We start from the raw sequence: 20,731 nt of genomic DNA on the forward strand, positions 1-20,731 counted from the left end.
ACTCAGTTAACAAAAAAAAAGAATGTTCCATTCTGTCCTTGAGCAGGGTGACAGTGACTTTGTCCTGTCTTTCGGTGAGCCCACCAGTCATTGGACCTCATTACGAGTTTGGCGGCAGTTCAGTGGTATTCCTGCTGAACTACTGCCAAAATCGATTACTGTTAACACCACTTTGTCCCATGGGTTTACCACAGGATTACAAGTGGCGGCGTGGTGGTGTAAATCCCAACTTTTTGAGTCCATAGGATTCAATGGGGTTTTTGGTGGAACTGCCACTGGTGGTAGTTCCTTGCAGTAATTCTGCTGAAAACTGGCAGTAAGGGGTCAGATTTACCTCCAGCAAAAAGTATGAATTAAATCTGACCTCCTGTCAATCTCTATGATCAGCAGGAGGGAATTACTGACGCAGTCCTGACAATTTTTCATGCAACGCTGACCTCATTGTGAGGCGCATTGCCTCTTACAGAGATTATGGGAGGGGAAAAGGGGCACATACCCTCTGCCCCCACCCTGGGAGGGTCCCCAAGTGGCTGTCTCATGCAAAGATGTAAGAGCAGATTTTTTTAATGAAAAATAACACACGTCATTATATTGTTGTATTGTGCAATGTGAAGCTCAAACTGCTGCCTGGCTGTTGTTGACGACTATGGTCCGACCTGGTCAATTATTCATCTAATGTGTTGTTCTCTGTTCAAAGGCAGTCCGTACAGTTCTGGCATTCACTATAACCCAAACAGTTTAGCGTTCTCACCTTTCTTTGATGAAAATGGTCATCACATGCAGTAATGCAAGTAGAAACGCATATTTTTAAGTTTGAGCAGTGAGATGTTCAGAAGATAGCTCAGTGTATTAAGCAGTTGTTGCAGAGATCCGAGTTCATATGCGATATCACAGTTGGAAAACCTGCCAAGTCAGTCAGCCTTTCTTCCCTCTGACATTGATCAACAACGTAACTACACCACAAAGCAAAAGTTAGACAAACCCCCATACGTATAGTGCTGATCTAGAGCCCAGCCCCTCCAAAGCACGCATGTAGAAACGGCCAGCCAGCCTCAACGAAGAGCATGATGTGTTAGCCAGGAGGAGGGATTAGGTAGCCAAATTTGAGACAGAGGAACCCAAGTGTCAAAATTCATGCTCCGGCTTTACCACTGGACGATATTTTGATGATCCTGGACAGATCTTATCACACCATATGCTATGTTCAGTGTAAATGTTTCCCTTCTCATATTCTGGTGGAATTATTTAACCCATTTCCTGAAAGATGGATCTACAAAATGGTTTTATTTTACTAAAGGACAGTGAAACTTCCCAAATAATTGCACTTTACTGTACGAAAAGAACTGGGAAACAGTTTTCAAGTACTCAAATTGCAGACTGCGCTCAAATCCCAGCTTCATCACTTAACCAAAATGTGTGATCCTAACGAACTCATTTAATATCGTATATTACAAAATGATCAGCCCTATGAGTTAATAAATCCCCTGGGCACACTCCTCAAAAAAAGCCTCACTAGTCGCTTAACTGAGTGTAGTTTATATATGCCCTTTAATATCTTGCACACTACAAATTATCTGTTTCTTGGTTCCGACACAGCAACACTACTTCCAAAACCTTGGCCCTTTTCGTACCTATTTTTGGATATGTGAACCTTCTTAGTAACTTCTAATGCATCTATCTATGCCATGGTGTGTATGCATTCCTTATTGGTTCCAGTTTGTCTGCTCTAACCTTGCTTGAGCATTGCTAACCGGAGTCCTGTGTCTATGCTGGAGCGTGCGTACCTTATACCTTATTCATTTGGTTACTGATCTGTGTCCTTCATCTTTGCTACAACCCAGTATACTTTCTTGTGCATGCCATTTTTAAACTGTTGTGTATCTATGCTAGGAGAAAAGAATCACAGTGGACTGATAATGTTGCCCTTGAAATGCTACTGGTTTATTATTCTGATTCCTACACAGACTAAGGGGCCATTGTGTTCTCATGCTTCCCCCTTTTTTCTATATTTTATGTACATTTAAATATCATATAGTGACAAAATTGCAGAGTGGAACCAGGTGTAAAATAAAATGGCAATAATACTCTGCATACTATACATCCTTTTATGTATTGTTTTTAACTAGTAATGGATTTTAATCTTGTCTGTGTATGAATTGATAACTGTTGAATATTGTTGTAAATATATGAAATATATATAATTTTGTAAATCTTTTTTTAAAACCATATGCAAATAAAATAAAAAATAAAAAAATACTCGACATATATCAGCATTTAAAATAACAGACCACGATAAGAAAAAAGAGGGGAAGAAAGGAGTCAAGATTTAGAGTAGTTCTCCTCCCCACAAAAATTTAAAAAACAAGCACAATCCACATCCACTTACTCCCATAATACAACTTGATTTGATATACCATTAGAGCAGTAAATCACTGATGTGTTGTGATTGAGATGATGGGAGTGTGACTAAGGATTTTGTCCTGTCTTTCGGTGAGCCCACCAGCCATCGGCCCTCATTACGAGTTTGGGGGTAGTTCAGCAGTCTTCCTGCTGACCTGCTGCCAAAATCAATTACCGCTACCACCATTTGGTCCCATGGGTTTACCACGGGATTACAAGTGGTGGCATGGCAGTGGAAAATCCAATTTTTTCAGTCCATGGAGTTTTTGGCAGAACTGCCACAGGCTGTAGTTCCGCCGCAGTAATTCTGCTGAAAACTGGCAGTAGAGGGGTCGGATTTACCTCCAGCAGAAAAGCTGCAGGAAGGTCTGTGCCCCCTACCGCCAATCTGTTAGCTCGGCGGAACGGAATTAATGATGCATTCCTGCCGATTTCTCCTGCAAAGCAGACCTCATTGTGAGGTCCATTGCCCCTTAAAGAGATGTCTTTATGGGAGGGCAAAAGGGGCAAATGCCCTTCATCCCGACCCTGGGAGGGGCCCCATGGTGCAATCAGAGATTCTGTGCCTAGATCCAAAAATCCCTAGAGATGTTCCTGTGCCTAGCCACCATGTGCATTTGTATTCTCATTTTACCACTCTCTCACCCTCTCTTCATATAAATAGAATTAGTGTACTGAAAAATAGCTTTGAAAATCTAACTAGGCAATTTTGAGAGATTATAACATTTTAAGAGTTATCTGTATATGCTGCATGCGTAATAATAATGTTTTTGTAACAACAAAAATACGATGGACGTTTAAACTAGCACGCCAACCATATGCACACAGTCGAAATATAAAACATGATCAATGTATAAACTGAAATGCCAACCATACGCACACACCAACTATAAAACAAAGTACATACCCGCCATATGCACACACTACTACACAGTAAACACACAACCATATGCATGGATAAAACAAAGTACACGCCAACCATAAAACCGAACCCCAACTGTGTACACGGTACAAAGTACAGCCCAACTACAAACTCACTACGCACATCCACCACTCATTACATTACAACTTACGATAAAGCAAACACAGCAGTCCATCACTGCAATACATGAAGAACCAAAATGTAGGCATTATTGTAAACGCAACATGTGCACATCAGCCCACTGCACACAAATTCAAACACGCACTAAACCAGCAAAATGTATTACAAACACAATGACCATAAGTAAAGGTGGGGTATACATTCCAACATACAAAACAAGAGCAGCCCATTACTGCAATACATTACGTAGACCTTCAATAATAATTCTTAAACATAAACTACTGCCGTCATTTGTTAAATATACTCCAACGTGAAAAAAATGCTTGCATTGTTATTTTATGTTGGTTGTAAAATATACGAAAACAAAGTAAGTTCCTAATAGAGGAACTCCCGTCCCCTGCACACTTTCACTAGCTCAAATAGAGCCCAACTATTAATATGACTTTGATACACCAAATATGTATGTACATACTTTGCAATACTTATTATTTAAAACACAAAAAACATTTTAGTATTCAATGAAGAACCGCCACACATAAATTGTAGGCATTTCCAGTTTCTTTAATTTTCAATAATTCATAGTTGGCCCAACGCGTTTTGAGAAGTTCATCTCTTCTTCAGGGACATATTGAACAAAATGTATCACATCTAAAGGGAAATTTCAACAAAACATGTAATTATCTATATGATAATATATATTCAAAGTCAATCATAATTCAATATTTTGTATTCACATGCATTCTCATCAGGAAAGAACCCAATGTACTGCTGGCTTAGGTAAATATAATTAAAGTAAACATATTCACTCAGTTATTCAACTATAAAGTTGTTCGGTCTATTCTATTCTAGACAATCAGGTGTGTCCAACAATCAATATACCAAATGCAAAGTTTCAAGAAGTAGATATTCTATATATGTTTAAAAAAAAGGCATTCAAGGGTCTGACCGCCAAATGGCGGTGTAATGGAGGCATTCAAGTGGGAGATATCATTGTCGGTAGTTGACAAGAGAAAGAGTGGTTCATTCATAAATGGAGGGCTATTAATCAATGATTATTCATGTTGAGAGATATGAGGCGGGCTGTATCTTTACAAAAGAATATTAGTCTCAAAAGGTTTTTGTGCTTACCCTTATGGTAAGGAAAGTAGTCACTGTGAAGGTAGAATGGCAACAATCTCAACCCGGAGGATCCGGTAGAACACGAGATGCTGTGACTTCTCAGTCGTCTGGGTTGTACTCTTAATGTTTAAAATGTGTAGAAAAAGGCGTTAGAGCCTGATCGTGTAGTTTAAGAAAGCAAGGTAGTGCAGAGGAGGATCTGCTTACCTTCTCAGTCCGACAAGAAAGGAGAAATGGCGTGTCCGCTCCCGTGCTCATAGTAAGAGTACCGGGCGGCACACTGAAGTAATGGCGCTTGACTATGACGTCATCGTGCAGTGGCGTCAGGTGACGTCACTATTGTAAACAAAAAATCGGGAAGAGTAGTGTACGTTAGTGGCGAGTGCAACAAAACATACAAAGGTAGAAAATGTATTAAAAATGTATGGAAGTGATCAAGTTCTGAAAGGTAGGTAAGACGTCAGAGCGGACGGACGTCTTGGGATAGAAAGATCCCTTAGAAACATAAGAGCAGAGTTGGAATAGTTCTCGAGTGGTAATAGTGTTCATGGGTGTTCCTAAGAGTAGGTCTCAAATGGCATTACAGTAAGGTAGATGTCAAACAACAGTAAAAAAAACATACTAGTGGTTCTGGGAAATGTGGTTGTGTAGGTACAAATGTTTCACCTGTACAAAAGTTTAGAAAAAACATACTTGTAGTCCTATGCAACGGTAGTGCTTAAAGCAGGTGTATTCCTTTAAAAGTCCATTCGGGGCCACACTTTGATTCAACTCGCCTGTTGTTTTGAGGCTTGCAGTCTACATCACCCTGATATTTCATGGAAACCTTTGTATATATGTACAATATGCATGGGTACATATATCATTACATACAATGTGCTACATTGAACGTCTGTCTCAATGATGGGAGACTTACACTCTAATGAGTAACCAGTTCACCTTTGTCACATTGGAAACTTTGTATCATTCGGTTTTTCTGAAGTAACTTACATAAGTGTATATTGGACTAAATTTGGTTAGTACATTGGGTATTTCACAAGAATGGACCTAAGTAAAAGTCTTTGTTTAAGCCTAGTGGAGTCATGGCATCCAATTTATGTATCCAGAATAATTCTCTTTGTGCCAATCGTTTGGCTAAGTCTCCCCCTCTTGGGGCTGTTCGAAGCACCTCTAGTACAACCAGTCTCAATTGATATATATTATGTCCATTTTCTTTGAAGTGTCTGGCAACTGGGGATTTAATGTTGCCCGTTCGTATATTGGATTTATGTTCCGTCCATCTCTCACGTGCTTTGCGGGTGGTCTTGCCCACATAATATTTTCCACATGGACACTTTAATCCGTAGATCACATTTTTACTTTCACAAGTGGCAAAGTCCTTTAGCATTATTTTTTTACCGCTATTAGGGTGTCTTATGTGGTCCCCCTTGATGAGGTTGGAGCAGTGTTGGCAGTTGAGGCAGGCATGTGTTCCCATCTTCTGTTTTCTGAATGTGGTTTGGGTTGGTTTGTTCATTCTTTCTGCCCTAATTAGACTATCTTTAAAGTTTTTGCCCCTCTTATAGGCTAACATGGGCGGGTCAGGGAATAATATGTTCAGATGTGGATCTGATTTTATCAGATCCCAGTTTTTGTTGATTATTCTCTTGATTTGGAAACTTTGGCTGGAGTATTTTAAGGTGTGAATGAGTCTTGTTGTGTTTTCTTGGGTTTGTCCTGAAGTAAATCTTCTCTGGTTATAGCGTTAGTTCGTACTAATGCTTTGTCAATTATTTCCGTTGGAAATCCTCTTTTCTTGAATCTGTCTTTCATGATTTCTTGTTCTGTTAGTAATTCTGTAGGATCTGATGTGATTTTGTTCAACCGAAGAAATTGAGAAAAGGGTAGATTGGTAGCTTTCACCCACTCCATCTGAAAGACAAAGTGTAGGACACTATTGACGTCTGTTGGTTTTCTGTAAATTCTCGTGTAAAATTCTGTGTCTCTTCTTTCAACTTGTACGTCTAGAAAATGTACTCCAGGTGTTCCAATTTCTATGAGAACATCACCTTTACATTAGAAATTGGAACACCTGGAGTACGAACTAACGCTATAACCAGAGAAGATTTACTTCAGGACAAACCCAAGAAAAACACAACGAGACTCATTCACACCTTAAAATACTCCAGCCAAAGTTTCCAAATCAAGAGAATAATCAACAAAAACTGGGATCTTATAAAATCAGATCCAAATCTGAACAGATTATTCCCCGACCCGCCCATGTTAGCCTATAAGAGGGGCAAAAACTTTAAAGATAGTCTAATTAGGGCAGAAAGAATGAAGAAACCAACACAAACCACATTCAGAAAACAGAAGATGGGAACACATGCCTGCCTCAACTGCCAACACTGCTCCAACCTCATCAAGGGGGACCACATAAGACACCCTAATAGCGGTAAAAAATAATGCTAAAGGGCTTTGCCACTTGTGAAAGTAAAAATGTGATCTACGGATTAAAGTGTCCATGTGGAAAATATTATCTGGGCAAGACCACCTACAAAGCACGTGAGAGATGGACGGCACATAAATCCAATATACGAACGGTCTACATTAAATCCCCAGTTGCCAGACACTTCAAAGAAAATGGACATAATATATGTCAATTGAGACTGGTTGTACTAGAGGTGCTTCGAACAGCCCCAAGAGGGGGAGACTTAGCCAAACGATTGGCACAAAGAGAATTATTCTGGATCCATAAATTGGATGCCATGACTCCATTAGGCTTAAACGAAGACTTTTACTTAGGTCCATTCTTGTGAAATACCCAATGTACTAACCAAATTTAGTCCAATATACACTTATGTAAGTAATTTAAAAAAAAAACGAATGATACCAAGTTTCCAATGTAACAAAGGTGAACCGGTTACCCATTAGAGTGTAAGTCTCCCATCATTGAGACAGACGCTCAATGTAGCACATTGTATATAATGATATATGTACCCATGCATATTGTACATATATACAAAGGTTTCCATGAAATATCAGGGTGATGTAGACTGTAAGCCTCAAAACAGGCGAGTTGAATCAGAAAGTGTGAGCCCGAATGGACTTTTAAAGGAATACACCTGCTTTAAGCACTACCGTTGCAAAGGACTACAAGTATGTTTTTTCTAAACATTTGTACAGGTGAAACATTTGTACCTACACAACGACATTTCCCAGAACCACTAGTATGTTTTTTCTACTGTTGTTTGACATATACCTTACTGTAATGCCATTTGAGACCTACTCTTAAGAACACCCATGAACACTATTACCACTCGAGAACTATTCCAACTCTGCTCTTATGTTTCTAAGGGATCTTTCTATCCCAAGACGTCCGTCTGCTCTGACGTCTTACCTACCTTTCAGAACTTGATCACTTCCATACATTCTTAATACATTTTCTACCTTCGTATGTTTTGTTGCACTCGCCACTAACGTACACTACTCTTCCCGATTTTTTGTTTACAATAGGATGTCACCTGACGCCACTGCGCGGTGACGTCATAGTCAAGCGCCATTACTTCAGTGTGCCGCTCGGTACTCTTACTACGAGCACGGGAACGGACACGCCATTTCTCCTTTCTTGCCGGACTGAGAAGGTAAGCAGATCCTCCTCTGCACTACCTTGCTTCCTTAAACTACACGATCGGGCTCTAACGCCTTTTTCTACACATTTTAAACATTAAGAGTACGACCCAGACAACTGAGAAGTCACAGCATCTCGTGTTCTGCCGGATCCTCCGGGTTGAGATTGTTGCCATTCTACCTTCACGGTGACTACTTTCCTTACCATAAGGGTAAGCACAAAAACCTTTTGAGACTAATATTCTTTTGTAAAGATACATCCCGCCTCATATCTCTCAACATGAATAATCATTGATTAATAGCCCTCCATTTATGAATGAACCACTCTTTCTCTTGTCAACTACCGACAATGACAATGATATCTCCCACTTGAATGCATCTATTACACCGCCATTTGGCGGTCAGACCCTGGAATGCCTTTTTTAAAAAAAATATATAGAATATCTACTACTTGAAACTTTGCATTTGGTATATTGATTGTTGGACACACCTGATTGTCTAGGATAGAATAGACCGAACAACTTTATGGTTGAATAACTGAGTGAATATGTTTACTTTAATGATATTTACCTAAGCCAGCAGTACATTGGGTTCTTTCCTGATGAGAATGCATGTGAATACAATATATTGAATTATGATTGACTTTGAATATATATTACCATATAGATAATTACATGTTTTGTTGAAATTTCCCTTTAGATGTGATACATTTTGTTCAATATGCCCCTGAAGAAGAGATGAACTTCTCAAAACGCGTTGGGCCAACTATGAATTATTGAAAATTAAAGAAACTGGAAATACCTACAATTTATGTGTGGAGGTTCTTCATTGAATACTAAAATGTTTTTTGTGCTTTAAACTAAATAATAAGTATTGCAAAGTATGTACACACATATTTGGTGTATCTAAGTCATATTAATAATTGGGCTCTATTTGAGCTAGTGAAAGTGTGCAGGGGATGGAAATAAACAATGTGGGCCATGTTCAACCAAAATGTTGATACACATCTATTTACAGTTATGCTAGCACAAGTAATTTTACGGTGGTTAGCACTTCCACGCATCCAAATTGTACATGCAGCCAAGCATTAAAACACGGTTTTAGTCCTTGGAAATAAACATACTAAACATAATAAGTCACTTTCCATTTGATGACATTCTGTTCCTCTCCTGTACCATAAGTTATTTCTTTCCATGTGTACCAAAAGTACATCAGGTATTTGTCCACTGTCATGATAATGAATATGTTTTTTCCCACTATTTCTTCCCATTTGGCACTGCAATATCCAAGTCATGGAACATTCTCATTCTGTGATGGTAGGAGAGTCGGTACTCGTGTTACATAATGTTGAAGCCAGAAAATCCAGGAATCCCCAATAATCAAGTTGATTGTGGTTTACATTAAAAAAAAAATGTTTTAAAAAAAGAAATATATATATATATATATATAATCTATTTCACAAACAGATGCACAAATGTATACATACCACCTATTTTTAAAAACCTACCTATTGCTCAATTTTACATAAACTGCACTGCCAGCAATCCCCAAATGTAGGTTAAAATACTTATGAACGCATGTGTAACATCAAGTACACCAAATCTCCCATACAAAAATGATGCACGTCTACTGTAATGTCAAAGCACCAATCCCCATACGCATGTGCCAACATTAATTAAAAGGGCATTTGTAATCTAAAATTCGAACATAATCCTACTGCAAGCATAATGTATAGGGACGTGGAAACAACAAGCGCATTTGTAATGTAAAATACCCCCATGTTACGGATACGTTTAATTAGACACTCCACTATCTTTAAAAATATAGTACCATTTTAATTTAAGCAAATGTATGCAACTACAATTAATCCATACACATAATATTTTTTTCAATAGTACGTCTATACATTTTATTTTAACGAGATAAAAACGGAATCAACACACAGCACTTATTTGTTCCTATACACATGTACCAACAATAACTAACTACGCATGCGTAATGTAAACTACACCTATGTTGCTACAGTAATCCCTAATGAACAAACAGAAATAATTAGCAATTGTTTCACAACAAAGGTACGCACCGTTTATGCTCTTAACCATGCCCAAACATGCCATTTATATTTGCAACTATGCCTTCTAACAATAGTAAACACTTCGATGAAATCATTTAGTAATACCATTAATTTTGGACTTGTATTATTATGAATTTTGTATTTGAAAACATAACTATGGTTATTTTATTATAGCAACTTTAAAAATGTCCATTTATTTTTGGCAAGTTAACTACAAGGCATACATTAGTTTTCAAACATTGTTTTGCTGAATTTGCTAATTAAAATGTTCTTGATTAGCAAACAAACTTATTTGATTAGCAATTTTGTACTCATATTTTACATGTCACTACAAGTTATTTGTACCCACATCACATTAGCATCAATACAGCATTTGTGTCTACTGCTGAAGTGGGACATCAGTGAGAGGAGTATCTGAAAAAGGTTAGGTACATGAATGCACACAAATAGATATGATAAAGGCACTGATTTTGTTTTGTTCAGTGCAACACTTTGTGCAGATGGGTGCAGTCACTGTTGCACAAAGTAGTGCCATTTATATTGTATGCTTGACCCATCATTAGCTGTGTAAGGAGAAGTACAGATTTTTCATAAAACCAAAAGGTTCACATTTTTAGAGGAAAGTCCTAGCATTAGGGCAAGTACGTAGTATGGCTTTGTGACAGGCAGGGTAATAGTCAACTTCACTGGGAGGGCAGGGCCGCTAACGGTCCTCAAGCCGAGTCAGGTAAGCGCAAGCGCAGCATTCTAGCCATGCGCATCCATGAAAGCAATATTTAATCACTTTTAGTACTCAGAACTGCCATCTGGGGTCTTATGCTTTGATTTTTTTTTCATTTTAAGCGAACCAGGCTTTGCGCAATTCTTGGTTCCCCTAAAAAGAAATTACCCATAGGTCCACAATTGGAAATAAGTATTTCCAGGACCTTAGTGGGGGCAGGATAGTGTGCAGGTCAGTGGGAAGGAGGTCAATGTGTGGCACTCCAGTGGAGCCTTGGCATGGGGCACCTCCTCCAAGGATAGGGTAGAGACTGGGCACAGCATAGGGTCCTGGCATGAAAGGTGGGCAGCTGCTTGCAAATTCTGCTTGCATTCCCAACCTCACGATGTCCAGCTCTCTCCCAGAGTAGCTAATATATAATGCAATCATCGTAGAGCAAAGTAATCGCGGCAGGCCAACTACAGTGTATGGTATTGCAGTAGATCTGTAAATGTACAGACTGGATGGAACTATTGATCACTAATTTGCGTGAACTTCTAGTTAGCTTTGCATATTCATTTTGTAAGAGGAAAGAAAGTAAGCAACTAAGCATAGTGGACGGTGTAGTAGGCAGAGAACTGGGCAAACTAGGAGCAATATTGTAGTTTTGCAGCCAACTCACTTTCAGGTGAAATTGTATACAGCAGCAGGGTATTTAGAATGTCAAGGAGTTTGGGATCAGATCATCAGGTCATGGGTTGAGCACTAGGCGCACAGGTGTATGTAACCAGCAGGCCACAGAACTAGGTTTGCCATCAAAAGCATTTGGCCGTGTGATGACGTATATTTCCAAAACTGTTCACGCATCAATGGTGAAATAGTTTACACCATGAGATTTAGATACACTAACTTAAACTTTATTGAAAACATTGAGACAATGCAGGATTTTGCAGTAGCAATACTGTAATTATGCATTATGCAAACACTTTGGGCAAGGGAATTGCAGGACTACCTTTTTTAATTAAAAAAAAGAAAGGAAAAAAAAAAGAAACTTAACACATACTGGTCTTTGGAAGGCAGGATATAGTTAGCTTCGTAAAAGTATAATTTCGATTAATTCTGGTTTTCAGTTATTTGAAAAAGTGAGAACATTTCTTGCCTAGCACTCCCACCAGGCCTTTGACAATTTTAATAGCGGAGGAGACGATTACAGCTGCACCATCTCCCAGTAGCCTCTTTGAACTTGCAGTGAACAGATAAAATAGGGTCGAGGAAGTCCTGTGGAGATAGAGTTCTGTAGGCCTGCTAATTAAATTGACATTTGTGTAACACAGATAGCTATTTAAATGACCTTGTTCAATGCAAGCACAGCCTGCCCAACAATTTCATGTTCCATCATACCTTTTGAACTTTTGTAACTGTATGGAAATAAATTACAATATAGAAGTATTTCCTTACAAATATATGTTTTGTAACTGCAAAAGTAACAAACGCTTTAAATGTTGGCTGTCATTTTTTAATAATAATTAGCTGATTAAATTCAGATATTTGTACAAATATGAAATAAATAACTGCTTTAATCCTCGGTAACCTTAGTATTATAGCGTATCATAAAGCTTCTTAGGCTCACTTTACTAGCCCGTCCTTATCCTTTTGGGTGTATTCTGCCCCAGCCAATGGTACGTTGTATATCTAGCCCCAGCCAGGAGGCCATCTTCAGATTCTAACCGCACATGGCCTCTGAACCATTTCTCCTGAGAGAAAGTTGACATGGTTGGAAAATATTTCAAGAAAACTACTTTTCTTCAGAAATCATCATCTTTCAACAGAGAAGTGACATTTGTAAAGGGAGATGGAGGAAAAACAGATAGCCCTTTTCAAGGTATGTCAAACATGTGGCATTAAAAATGTGTATGAGATGGATAGACATGCTGAATGCATAAACTGCATTTACCCTAACCATATTCAAGAAGAATGCAAGGTTTGCGCTACTAGAACTCTAGAACTCTTAGACAGAAAGAGAAGATTAGTCTTAAATGAGAGTAAATAACCCCCTTCTTTTTTTTTTTATTTATTGTTGTTTTGATCAGTAAAAACCTGACCTTTCAACATATCGTTACAGATTTAAAAGGAAAGATATATAAAAATAAATTACATTCAATTTTACAAACAATGTTTCATGATAAAATTCCTTCAGTTTTTACACAATTGGTACATAGATCACTCTCAACATAAATCAACATGATAATCATAGATTTATCACATCTCTTTTTCTTGATCATCATTATTGTCTGGTAACTTGATTTTCAATGAGTTTAGATAATTCAAAAGCGCATGCCTTATTTGTTTTGAATGTCCTCCAAATAATATTGTCCATAATTCATCATGCATGATCACAGTCTTGTTAAACAAATGCTTAAAGTAAATGATTTTTGATGCTAAGAGACCAACACATTCTACCACCAGATGTTTCATCATTTCTACCTGTTGATTACAGAATCGACAAGCTTGAGCAGATGTCTTCTTCCATCTAAACAATCTCTCTCTCGTGGGCCAAATGTTCGCATGAAATCAGTGCGATGTCTAGGATTCGGGGATTGTTTTAGATAATTTTCTATGTGGCCTTGTGCTTTTAAAGCAAAAGGATTCAACCTGAATTTCATTATTTTCATGCAAGCGTCTCGGGTTTTAATCCAATCGGATTCCCATAATTTAGTTTTGGCTTTATTGGGATTTTCGATAAGCAAGATTTCAGAGACATCTGCTCCTGTCAAAACTTTTTGAGCACATGCACGCCATTTCTTTGGAAAGTTTTCATCTGATAACAGCAGATAGCTAAGTATGATATTAAGTAACCCATTAGTACTGTTCTTCATAATGCATTTTCTATATAATAGACAAACCTTCCATTTATATGTAGCGTAGAGAGATGTAAGACCTAATTCATGTCTAATGATCGAAATAGACTCAGAGTTTGGAAGCATGAGTGATTTTTTCCAAAATTTACTTTCATATTTAACCCAATATGTGTATGATTGACATATCTCAACTTTAAATTTAAATGAGAGTAAATAACCCCCTTCAGAGGCTGAAACCTCTAGAAGTGTGGTGGACTGCAAGGATGATCAACCTCACCCCCTAAGAGGGCCAGGTCAGAAAAAAGATTACAATCCCTTTCTAAATAGCAAAGGGCAAAAAATTAGTTAAATTGCACTGTTCGCCGATGACAGCCCGGTCGGCAATACCGCCACTGACGAAACATGTGTCGTTGAAGGGAGAGCCAGGTTCTACGGTGTCTGAGGCTTCATCGAAGATCAAACCTAAATCCTCAAACAGTGGCGCAGACCCTCATCAATGGCATCGTTGCTGTCGGTGACTACTACCCCGTCGACAGTGAAACCCATTGTGATGTTGACGATGACAGTCAGCACCAAAACCCTCGTAGTTGGCACCCCTGTCAACAAAGATCCCCTCAACAACAAACAAGCCCACAACGACAGGAACATCGACGACAACAACTGCATTGACAGTGCATGGCATATCGCCTACGCCAATAAAATCCCCAACAGGAATTTCCTACTCAATGACCACAGCTAGTACAACAAAAAAGATTCTGACAATGTCCTCGTGGACGGACACTAAGCAGAAGCCTGTAAAGAACAACAAAAAGATGCTGGAGGAGTCAAATCAACGCAATCATCGACAGTGCACCAGAAAGTACCTAAATCCAGTGGGAAACAACCACAGAAGACTTTTTCAAACACACAAGATGTTGCAGAAAGAGGGAAAGCCGAATGCCCACTAGAAATCAATATCTCCATAAAAGAAAGACCTATAGTAATAAAAATACAGCTCAAGCAGTGGTGGATAGTCAGACCGCCAAATCTGCAAGCAGGGAACCATCCTTGTAAACAGTTTCTTCAATACTGCCTGAACAAATATTAGAACATCATATTGACTTAGTTCGAACAAATGTATTCACCTCACTTCTCTGACTAAGAACTGTACTGAAACCCGCAATCTCCACTGCAAGCACCATTTGAGGTCAGCAGTATTAAGGCACTCGCCAGTACCCACAGATCCAGGCCTCCCAGTTCAGCCACTCTTATCCCAGCCTACCAAGCTGATCATAAACCCACAATCGTTATTGTCTCTTCAGATATTATCCAGACTACAGGCTGTAGTCCAACAACTAGATAGGAGGCTGCCAACAATACAAAACCAACAAGAGGTATGTGGAGAGATACCAGGTCCTTCTGGGATTCCTTTAAATCCCACAAAAGGAGAAGACACACAAAGGAGGGGGAAGCAGTCACGCCAATGATGCTCCCTCCAGATTTACTAGATCGCCCCTGAGACGATCACCTAGCAGGCCAATGATGCCTCTGCAGAGAAATGGGTCGAGAAGTCCAATAGGAGCATGTCACTCTTCTTCGACACCAACGCACTTGCCATATCGCGAGCACGAGGAAGGAGAACTGCATTTATCAACCACTGATGAGGATGATAATAGCGAAACAGACAGTACTGCTACCCACTCTCCACGACAGGATGACACAGATACAGGACTTGAGCCTGTACCCGAGGAGTCTGCCCGACAGTCGCCACCATATGAAATAAGTGAATTTTACGCCATTGTGCAGAAAGCATGCAAAGAATTTGGTCTAGTACCCTTTTAACAAAAGGACGGTTTCCTTTTTGATTTAATGCATAAGCAAAGGAAAACGGTAATGTCCACTCCCATTTTGGACCATGTATGGGAAGGAAGATTGCTACTAATAAAATAACGTTCTCAGAACCGGCCTTGAAAGAGCGACTAGAAAAGAAGTTCAGCGCTTCAGATGTGTCCCCAAAGTGCCTGACATCCCAGCCTACTCCTGAGTCTGTTGTCTCACCGGCAGTAGGGAGAAAGTCCAACACACAAGGCCAGAAATGCGCCATCCTGCTGGAAAATGACAGCAGAAACCATGATGCGTTTTGAAAGAAGATTTTGGCCACAGGGGCCACTACAGTTAAAGGAGCAAATTCCCTGGCAATAATCACCAGACATAACCGCGAGATGTGGAAAAGAATGGCATCACTATTGGAGCATCTGCCCAGAGGAAAAGCGCAAACAAGCCATGGAAATCCTGCAGGAGGAAGAAGAGCCATCTAAGCATACCATCAGTATTGCTGTTGATATAGAAGACATTGGACACGGATACAGCGAGATCCTTAACAACGCTAACAGTGCAACACACTTTTGTTCATTGCAAGGAGCCTCTGGGCGCTCAGCAACCATGAGCAGAGGAGGCAAGTCTTACCAAAGAGGGTCTTCCTATTGTCAGACCTACTATCGAGGGTACAGAAGGTCCTATCCATACAAACAGAAGGACTACAAAACAGCCCCAAGGAGACATCAGGCAGCAACTGCCTCAAGAAACAGACACAAAGTCTGAAACCCAACGCTGCCGAGCCCCCACAATAAAACATCTACAAGTGGGAGGCATCCTGCAATACCATCTGCCACAATGGAAGCAAATCACCACAGACATGTGCGTCATAGACATCAGAAGGAAGGGCATATACTAGAGTTGAGTGAAAGACCACCTCCAAAGCCACCACAGTTACAACATCAACCACAAATACTGAGAAGCGTGGTGGAAACGCTACTTATAAAACACAGAATCGAAAAAGTTCTAAAAAGTCAAAGGAACAAGGTAACATATTCCAGGTTCTTCGTGGTCCGAACACCAGACCAATCATGGAGACCAATTGTATACCTAAGAGGTCTAAACAAATATCTCAAAAAGAAAAACTTCAAGATGGTTACCTTAACCAACGTCATAAAGTCGGTAAGGGAAGGTGACTTCCTGGTATTACCCAAATTGGTCGTTTACAATTGTTCGAATTGACCGAATATATATATATATATATATATATATATATATATATATATATATATATGGGTTTTGGGGGGTTTGGCGTTGGGTGGGGGGGTTGTGGGGGGTTTCCCCCCACATATATGGTACAATTGACCTTCACAATTCGGTCAATTGTCATTCGAGCAGTTGTAAAACGATCAATTCGTATACAACCGACTTCCTGGCACTGTCAGACCTCAAAGATGCATAATGTCACATCCCTATTTGGAAGGTACACAGGAAGTTCATAAGGTGTATTGTAGGAACCAGCCATTATCAGTTCAAGGTACTACCGTGTGGATTACACTCAGCCCCCAGTACATTCACCAAGTGCCTAGCCCCAGTAGCCCCTTCTCAAAGAAGGGAAAGGTACCACGTATACTCCTACCTCTGTGACTGGTTGATACGGGCCCCATTATATGCCGAAACAAATAATGCCATACAACACGTGTTGTGCACTCTCACACCTCGCCTTTGCCATAAACTCAGACAAGTCATGCTTAAGGCCATCAAACACTTTCAATTCAACACCACCAAGGGTAGGGTTCAGCCCTCCCAGCAAAGAATGCAGCCAATATCTCTTCTCTTGAACAGATTTTGTCCAGGCAACAACATGACTGTCCAGACATGCATCCAGCTACTCAGGACCGTGTCCTCATGCATACCTCTAATTCAGCATTGCAGGTTACATGTGAGACCGCTACAAGAGTTTCTGGTGGACCAAGAGTCTCAAACAAATGGATCTTGGAATGACAAACTGACGGCAACATCTCTACTGGCATGCGAATTGCGATGGTGGGCAATGTTGCTCGCATCACAAAAGGGATGCCATTCAAAGAACTACCTTTCCAAGAAACGTTGGTCACAGATGCATCACTCGCAGGGTGTGGCGCGCACACCAATCACCTATCAGTAAAGGGACACTGGAGTACCCAAGAGACCAAGCTCCATAACAATGTCCTAGAATTGAAAGCTTTGTCCCGGGCTCTCCGCTCATTCCAACAAATACTCAAACATAAGGCAGTCAGACATGACAGCCATCATATATTGTGTTTGGAAACAAGGGGGCACAAGGTCCAGAACACTGAATGGAAGCACAATAATTATGGCACTGGGCAATCAAGAATGGCATGCAGCTCCAAGCATTTCGGGAAAACAGAACAAAGATGCAGACCAGCTCAGAAGAGCCGGCAATTCTGAGTGGCAACTGGTGGACAAAAATCTCAAGAGATCTTCTCTAAATGGAGAACAGGGCCCATTAACCTATTCGCCACACAGGAGAAAAAGAAATGTCCCCAGTTCGCCAGCAGATACCCACACAATCAATTGCTGGGAGATGCGTTTGAAATATCGTGGGACGGGATGTTTGCATATGCGCTCCCTCCAATTCCTGTGATGCTCAAAGTCCTGCAAATGATCACGATGTACAAATGCATAGTCATTCTCAATTTAAAGGCCTGGCTCCTGACTTCTGTGAATTTGACCAAGACCCACTCTTGCGAGAATGCAGGTACATTCTGAAAGCAGCCAGAGCAGAATCCACAAACAAATCATATGGATATAAGTGGGATTGCTTCTGTAGGTGGTGCACTGAGCAGCAGTGAGACCCATTCTCATGATCCCCTGCCATATTTGCTTAAGTTAACTAAAGATGGCTTATCACACGCATCCATTAAAGTGCACTTGGCAATTTCTAGATGCAACAGAAAAGAGAAAATATTGACCCTGTTGTGAGCTTGCATAGTAAAACATTTCATGAGGTCTTTTTCCGCACTTATCCGCCACAAAAGAAAGTTCCTCTGCAGTTGACCATGAATGTGGTCCTAGCAGCACTAATGAAATCACCTTTTTGAACCAATGGTTTCTACAGACATAAAATGTGCCGTGGAAGACCGCATTCCTGGTGGCGGTCACGTCATTTCCAGCAAGTATCTGAGATACATGCCTTATCTATCAAACCACTGTACCTACGTTTTGAGACAAAACATGTCATCCTGAAACCAAATCCTACCTTCATCCCTAAAGTACTATCATAATTCCACCTACAGTCAGAAGTAACGCTACCATGTGCTCTTCGCGAGACCCTTGACTCCAGCAGAACAGTAACTACATTTGCTGGATCTTCAGAGAGTATTGAAGTCCTATATACACAGGACTATAGATTCTTGGCGAATTTTGCAGCAGTTTATAGCTTTTGGAGCCCCTAACAAGGGTCGACCCATTAACAAGCAAGGAATCGCACGATGGGTCTCCTCGACAATCGCAACAGCGCATAAGCAAGCCAATAGGCCCATGCAAGGACCCATCTGAGTGCATTCTACCAAAGCATTGGGTTAATCTGCGGCATTATGGGTAGGGAGTCCCCTGTCAGACATTTGCTGTGCAGCAACCTGGGCAGTACTGCACACATTTGTGAAGCACTACTGCATGGAGGGACAAGGGAAAGCAGTGGCACAGGTAGAAAGTACCTTCCTACAACGCATGTTTCAATAAGGTATGCCTTTCTCCCTTACAACCTCCAATTTGAGAACGTGAACTGCTGTGTACTCTATTCAAAGCATGTGAATCCATGAAAATCCAATGCTGGGGAAGTATGTTGCTTACCTGTAACGCCTCCTCTTCAGCATTGGTATCTTTCATGGATTCACATGTGCCCACCAACCACCCCATAGGGAGTAAGGCCATAATACGCTAACTCTCATCTCTCTGGTGTTAGACTTTGAAGATGGCTTCCTGGGTGGGGCTAGATACTCTAGGTCCCATTGCCTGGGGCATAATACTCATAAAAAGCTTTATTATACGCTATAATGTTAAGGTTACCAAGGATGCCCAGCCTGTCAGCAGGGAATATTCAGAGCATGTGAATCCATGAGAGATACCAATGCTGGAGTTACAGGTAAGCAACATACTCCTTACATATATAATACATGTAAAATTGTGTTAATAAGATTTTCAAAATATGTACAACTACACAATCATACATTTTATATAAATGAACAGAACTCGATTTCTATTGAAAGTTTAAAACAAATTAAAAAGTTCAATACTTACCAATTATAATATCACATTACTTATCTTAATTTTCAGGACACGCTGAAAACAAAAAAAGGTAGGTTTAAGCATTAATTAAACAATACATAATATTACTAAAATGTATTTTTATGCTGTACAAAAGATACAAGCATAACGTTTGTACTAAATAAAATTAGATCCTGTAATATTAGAAATGCATACAGCACAAAGTATGATTGACACTTATTATTTATGCTGCAGAAAACATAGGAACATAAGCAAAGTTAGTACTTATTAAAATTAGATACCAGCAATATTAAAAATATATATTTTCAAAAATGACGCTATATAAAACATGTTATATTGCAAAAATAAGTAAACTTCATTAGCAATTTAACATATTAATATTAAAACATATACAGCATAAAAATAAATTAAGCAATACCAAATATGAAACATGTATAAACATTCACTTTTCATATTCAAAACACTTTAACAAAACAATTTTGAATTCATAAATATTCTAAATAAACTTAAAACAAACGTTACATACCTTCAAATGCAGTGCCACACAACCAATTGCTTTAAAGGTTTAAATGCATTTGAAACGCATTTAGTAAAACTCAGTATATAAACGCACCTTTTTTACAAAACCACACCAACTGGTGCCTATGCCTACAAAGTGTTTTTGTTAAAAACTTTAAAGAACATTTCTAATTACATGGTTCTTAAAATGCTTTTGGTTTCATTTAAAAAAAACAATATGCGTGTTTGTAAACCAATAAAAAATATTTGTACAATTTAATGAAATTATATTACACCCCTTACTATCGGGTAACATGTAAACATGCTTTTTAGAAGTATGTGTTATT

General features: G+C 39.5%; 1 protein-coding gene and 1 long non-coding RNA gene across 4 annotated transcripts in view; one reads left to right on the forward strand and one right to left on the reverse strand.

The window, feature by feature from the left end:
• Nucleotides 1-20,731, forward strand: part of LOC138582354 (probable E3 ubiquitin-protein ligase DTX3) — a 213,894-nt gene that overhangs the window by 144,509 nt on the left and 48,654 nt on the right. The window lies entirely within an intron of this gene.
• Nucleotides 1-20,731, reverse strand: part of LOC138582355 (uncharacterized) — a 233,634-nt gene that overhangs the window by 107,073 nt on the left and 105,830 nt on the right. The window contains exon 2 of the long non-coding RNA XR_011305013.1: nucleotides 19,899-19,940. This is a non-coding gene — a long non-coding RNA (uncharacterized lncRNA). The remainder of the gene's footprint in view (nucleotides 1-19,898; nucleotides 19,941-20,731) is intronic.

Source organism: Ambystoma mexicanum, chromosome 3q, assembly GCF_040938575.1.
Source record: "Ambystoma mexicanum isolate Mex_15411 chromosome 3q, UKY_AmexF1_1, whole genome shotgun sequence".
Classification (NCBI taxonomy): domain Eukaryota; kingdom Metazoa; phylum Chordata; class Amphibia; order Caudata; family Ambystomatidae; genus Ambystoma; species Ambystoma mexicanum.